The following is a 6,620-nucleotide window of genomic DNA, read 5'->3' as shown; positions in this document are numbered from 1 at the left end:
GAAAGAGGAAGGCAAAGATTTGCACTAAGGATGCCCAAGCGCATGAGAACATGTGGGAAGGAAAAAAATAGCACAGACAAAAATAACAAAACAGGATGTTTGGAGTAAGAGTTACTTCAAAGAAATATTCTGATGGCGGCTTTTCCCTATCGTATGAGCCCTCTCACCCCGGGCTCAATAATGCCCCAACTCTAAAACAATAGGAAATAACAAGGGGTTGGAATCAATGAAATGCACATGTTAGGAAAGCCAATCCTAGAGGCCTCAATTTTTCAACAAAGGGCAAGTCTCTCAGATTGAAAAGGTGAGCAGCACTACAAAAATGGACATAAAGAAAGGCATGGTCCACTGAAAGGAAAACCAAACTTCATGCAGGTTTTCCTGGAAGCTGCCTAGTAAGGTCCAAATGCTTTGCATTAAATACCATCTTTGGCCCTGGCCGGTGTGGCTCAGTTGGTTGAGCATCACTCTGTGCACCACTCTGTGCACCAAGAGGTTGCTGGTTCAATTCCGGGTCAGGGCACAAGCTCCAGGGCTTAATCCCTAGTAGGGGGCATGCAGGAGGCAGCTGATTGATATGTCTCTCTCTCCCGCTCCCTTCCTCTCTCTCAAATCAATAAGAACTATTTTAAAAATAAATACCATCTTTGTATCAATTTCATAAAGAGATGAGGGATTTTTTCCTTTTAAGGCAGGGGTGGGGAACACCCAGCCCTATAAGGCCCACAAAATCATCTGGTCTGGCCCTGCCAAGGCATTAGGGGTGAGCTAATTAAATGTTTGACCAAATATAGCAGGCTAATTTTTAAGTTGATAATTTCATATGGCCTTGGAATGATGTTATAAATATCAAATGGCCCTTGAGGGAGAAAGAATCCCCACCCCTGTTTTAAGGGATACCTTAGTGGTTAGAGTTAACTCAGTTCACCATTTCCTCTCATACTAATCATAGAGATCGTGTTTTACTCAGGTTCTTTCTATTTTCTAAACGTTGCAGGTGAAACCTTTGTACTTTTAAGCACTCAGCTGTATACTATTTCGACAAACACCACGTGTGCGCTGCATGCATGGTGAGTGCCTTCTTGGGAAATGTGCCTCAGCTCTGCTGTTGCTGAGAAGGATTCAAACTGGCTGAACATAAAAATATCTGCTCAACGAAGCAGTTTATGATGAAAAGAGCACTGGCTTTGGAGAAAGACACAAGGACTTCCAATCCTGGCTGTGCCACTTACAGCTGTGGGACTCTGAAGAGGCTCCTAAACCTCCCTGAGTCATAACTTCCTTATTTCTAAAACGAGAAGAAAAATCCCTACCCAGTGAGATTGCCCCAACAGTGATGAGAGCATTTGCTGTGGATGGAAGATAATTCTGGCGGAAAGATAAAGTGAGGAGCCCTGGCCGGTGTGCTCAATGGTTAGAGTATCAGCCCACACATTGAATCGGGTTCGATTCCCAGACAAGGGTGCATACTGAGAAGGATTCAAACTGGCTGAACATAAAAATTAAATCTGGGTTGCAGATTTAATTCCCTGGCCCCATTTGGGCCACATGTGGGAGACAACCAATTGATGTGTCTCTCTCACATTGATGTCCCCCCACTCTCCTCCCCTCCCTCCTTCCCTCCCACACTCTCTAAAAATCAATGGAAAAAATATCCTAGGGTGAGGACTGACAAAAAGAAAGAAAAAGAAAAAGAAAAACATAAAGTGAGGAAAAAGTACGTATTTCCACTATATGTTAAGGTGTTTGATACAACCAAAAAACTTCTATGTGTATATGCATGGACACAGATAACACTTTGGTGAAGGCCTGAAGGGCTGCAGGGTAGAGGGGGTCCATGGGGAGGAAAAGGGATATTTGTATTACTTTCAACAATAAAGACAAATTCACAAATAAATTAATTACATTAAATCAGGAAGATGGGAAACAGAAAGGCAAGCCAAACACTGTGTCCTTGGTCACACTGCTATTCTATGACAAAATAAATCAATTGTACCAGCATTAGGAGTCCATTTCTCCTAGCTTCTGGCACTACCCTCACACCTGCAGTTCAGCAGCTTCTAATCACAGTGCTTTCTCAATCCTGGTTGCACAATAAAATAATCTACGAAGCTTACAAAAACAACAACTGATGTCCCAAGACCCAGTCCCAAAGATGTTTGTTTTATTGGTCTATTACAAAGCACTGGTACTAGGTTTTATAAATCCTGGTGACCAACGTTGAGAGTCACAGTTTTGATGGTAAGAGATAATCGAGGGCTACAAATGAGGCTTCTGGGAGCCCGAGGAGGGCCGGGTGCTGTGGTCTGGACGTGTGAAGGGACTCTGCAGGGAAGGGTGCCTTTTACAGATGCGTTTTTAAGATATAAGTGAATGTCCTTCTTCTGAAGTCATCACATTCTCCATCACTTCACAGAAACAGTTCCCTAGCCAGCTGAGGTCACTCCTGAGCACAGCAGCGCCTGCGGAGCTGGGTCACTGGGTGAAGTGTAAAGCCCGTCCTGCCTGTCCCTGCTTAGCTGTCTCCCAGGCTGGCCTCCGAGCTCTCACTCCCAGCGCACTGGGCACTCAAAAGCTTGCTAAGTGAATAAATGAGAAGCATTATGGTATTGTGTATTTAACCAAAGGTATTATCAACATGACCATCACATGGCCCATCCATTTAATGGATCTTTGACCTCACCCCCTCGAGCCATCATGGCTAGCTATAATAAGGATGAGTCAGCCAAATTGTTATTGCTATGGGCCCAAGCAAACTAATCTGAAAGGGTGTATCTGCTGCTAAAAGGCTGCATTCCTAACTACACTCTCCTAGATGCATTAAAATGTTGGCACTGGAACACAAAGGAGTTAGGAACCTCCCAGGTTTTCCTTTTAAAGTAAGTTAGCCAAGTCAGCCAATATTTACTAGATGTTTAAAATAAATAAAAATATCACAGATGATACCAAGATAGGCAAGACTCTCCCATTCTCACCTTTCAGCTATATCATGTTTTACTATTTAAATTTAGTCTCACATTAACCATGTGAGATACTCATTCTTCTCCTCCAGGTAGAAATGATATCTGAAGGTAGGCAAGGTCAATCAGCTTCTTCAAACTAAAAAAGCAGGTAGGCAGCTGTGGTCAGGACTTGAATCCATGACCCTCAAATGCTATATTCTTCTCCACTCAATTCGAACTAGTTTATATCTGAGCCCAGAACATCTTCAATATGCCTGAAGTACCATGTAACAGGCAGGCATTTTCTATCAGGGCTCTGTTAGCAAAAAAAAAAAAATTGTTTTTCAATAGTGGCCCACTGTTTTTCAAATTCCTATAATTCTTATACAAACAACAGTTTCCCTATATATGAATTACTCTGCTGTTATTAATTCCTATGACAAAGTAAAGTGTATCTTATATAGTGCCTATTTCAGGTTATTGTAAGTGAGTGCAGATTTTTTAAATATGAAACTATGTCAAGCCCTGACTGGTTTGGCTCAGTGGATAGAGCATCAGCCTGCAGACTGAAGGGTCCCAGGTTGGATTCTGGTCAAGGGAATGTACCTTGGTTGCGGGTACATCCCCAGTAGGGGGTATGCAGGAAGCAGCTGATCGATGTTTTCTTTCTCATTGATGTTTCTAACTCTCTATCCCTCTCCCTTCCTCTCTGTAAAAAATCAATAAAATATAAAAAAAACTATGTCAAGTCAAACATCAATAAAAAATATATAGCCTGGATCTACTTTTCTCCGTTCTTATATTCATCAGCTAGTAACAGTCATAAACCACCAGGGAAGGCTTGCAAGCCAAGCCTCGTTTATCCATAGCACCCAAATCTACTTTTCAAGTCATTCTGAATTTAGAATGTGCATATTGACAATCCCAAAACGAAGAATCATTTCTTTAAAAAATTTATGAAGCTCTACATTTAAATTCCAAATATAGCAATTATGGAAATCAATATGATTAAAAGAATACACACACCTCCTGGCTTTAGAAACCAAAAAACAATGCCTTCTGGTAACTGAACATCAGGAATGAGGTCAGCACTACTTGTCCCCACAAACTACCTATAGTCGCAGACTATTAGGAATCTTGGAACCATTAAACCAAGACTTGGCCCCGGCCGCCATGGCAGGGACTTCGCTATGGAGCAAGCTCTGTGAAGAGTCATACAGCCTAAGACCTTCACACAGGACTGAGAACTCCAGGGCGACATGCACTTCAGCACATGTATTATGTACACTGCGTGCGTGAGTGCCTTTGTTTCGCATCCTCTCTTTTAATCTAACACATTTGCCACAATAAAGGATCTCTTCTTCCCAAGAGACGAAACGCGCTTATAAACTGTGCTTGGCAAAAAGAAAACGGTTACAGACAGGCTGCTTAGAACCAAGGTCAAGTCATCTAAAGCGGAGACAGAGCGGAGACTCTCACAGGCCTCTGAATGGGACCGGGGCCTGGTGAGAGCCACGTGGGGGTCAGAGCAGGAAGGGCAAAGCAGGAAGAGGATCCATGTAGTGACAAAGTGCTGGTGGCAAACACAGTAAACTCCAATTTATGCCAAACTGTGCATAATTCAAACCAGCAGCATTCCCTTGCCACCTACACTGCTTTTAATGGCACACTTTAATTAAAATTTTAATTGCATATTTTAATTAAAAATACACAATCTTCTGGACCCATTTAATTCAAAGGTCACTTTATTTAGTCTTTTCTACTTCAAATTACTACCACTGTACAGAATTGCCCCCTCAGGTTTGAAGGTAAAGGCAATAGACCGCCATAATTCTTGATTATAAACCTGGCACATTAATTTTATCCAACCAATATTAAGTGAGAACCTTCTCAACATGGAACTGTAAAAAATAAAATTCTGTATTTAAAAAGAAGGTCATACTACATTATTTTTCAGCAACATTTAGCATTCATTTGCTCAACAATTATAGAAAGTCTACTTTTTGGTAGTCCCTGAGTTTACAGCAAAGAGACAAAAAATTCCTCTTCATAAAACTTATATCCTGGTAGAAGGGACAAAAGAAATATCTACCCTGAAGAAAATAAGACCTAAGGAAGGAAAAGGAAGCAGAGAGGTGAAAGTGTGGGGCGAGGGGGTCGAAGGGGCCAGGGCTGCTATTTAAACACAGTGGTCAGAGTGGGTCTCATCCTAAAGGTCGCATTTGGTCTAAGACTTGATGGAAATAGCTTGAAGTCTAATAGGGAAGCTGTGCAAGCTGAGGTATTTCAGGGCCTGTTCTACCAGACAGGTATCACCTCCTGCCAGGTCTCCCAGCTCAATCTGTCCCTCCGCCCTCCCCTCTGCCTCAGCACAGATCCTCATGTCTTGTTTGAATGACTGCTACCATACCCTGTCCCCAGCATGCCTTCCCAGATTCCTGTTAACTTCAAAACCAGTCCTCCTCCATCACAATGTCGTCTGGTGATCTCTCTAAAAGACGAATCTGACTGTGCTCTATCTCCAAGGTCATCATCGTTGCCTTGCTTACGTTCACCGCTCCGACACATATTCCCTAAAGTGCACATCCCATTGTCCTGCGCCTGGAACAGGACATCTCAAACTGCCAACTCCCCTATGTCCTCTGAGACTTTCTATGAAACCATTACCTACCCCAATCTGTCCCACTCTAACACACCATGTTCCATGATCCGCCTAGTCCTTCTGCAGTCCTTACATTATCCTTTGATCTTAGTACATATATGGGTATCGGGTCAATCGGGATGCCTCCCCTTTAGACTGTTGAGCTCAGAAGACCCCACCACAGATTATTAACTACATGGTCACTGAATGGAAAAAAAAAAATGAACGAATGAGCAAGCGAGCTAATGAACAAGGAACAAACGAAGAAACAGCCATCTGCCTTCCAGGAGCTTATGGTGAAGGAGAGAGATGCCCTTATAAACATGCTCCCCATGTCCCTACATTGTACCAGATGGATGGCAGAACAAAGGAAGACAAGATGCTCAAATGTTACCGTATCCTGACTTTACGAGCGAGTGATGTGAGAGATATTTTTAAATAATCCCTGTAAAATTTTTCATATGAAAATTTTCTACAAATACCATTTAAATCAAGTCCCAATTTTAAAAAAATAATGTCATCTCGAGTAATTTGATAGATTTACATAAATCTGTTTCACAAATCTGTAAGTATGAATTATGGCATGTCAGCATATAATTTTGTTGAAAGTGCTTTCTCGCTAATATAATTAAGTCTGCTGAGACTATTCAAGTACAAGTCAAATAAAATGCAGAGTGAATTCTGTAAAAACCGGGTAGGTGAATCAACATTTAAAGGTGACTACACTGATTGATGTGTATCTATTATTTCATTTAGAGCAGTAGTAATGTATTATGAAATAAAAAAGGACAAAAAAGCAGCATGAATCTCTTTTAAATCCCAGTTAGCAGGAACAGGTCACTATGGTAGGGTCCTCTCTGACAAGCAAGAGTATTTGCAACCGAAGGACTAATAATGTTAGTTAACACTTGGGGGTGGGGGGGTGGAGAGACAAATATAAACTATCTCCAGAAACAGCCCCTAAATAAAACTGCATCCCTTAACATTAAAAAAAAAAAAGTAAGCAAATAACTTGATTTAGAAAAGCAACTTTTCAC

General features: G+C 41.6%; 1 protein-coding gene across 9 annotated transcripts in view; it reads right to left on the bottom strand.

Annotated features, from left to right (window-relative positions):
- ELAVL2 (ELAV like neuron-specific RNA binding protein 2) overlaps positions 1–6,620 on the bottom strand; it is a 138,353-nt gene that overhangs the window by 42,407 nt on the left and 89,326 nt on the right. The window lies entirely within an intron of this gene.

Source organism: Myotis davidii, unplaced genomic scaffold, assembly GCF_000327345.1.
Source record: "Myotis davidii unplaced genomic scaffold, ASM32734v1 scaffold1518, whole genome shotgun sequence".
Classification (NCBI taxonomy): domain Eukaryota; kingdom Metazoa; phylum Chordata; class Mammalia; order Chiroptera; family Vespertilionidae; genus Myotis; species Myotis davidii.
This window is presented reverse-complemented; position numbering and strand designations above follow the sequence as displayed.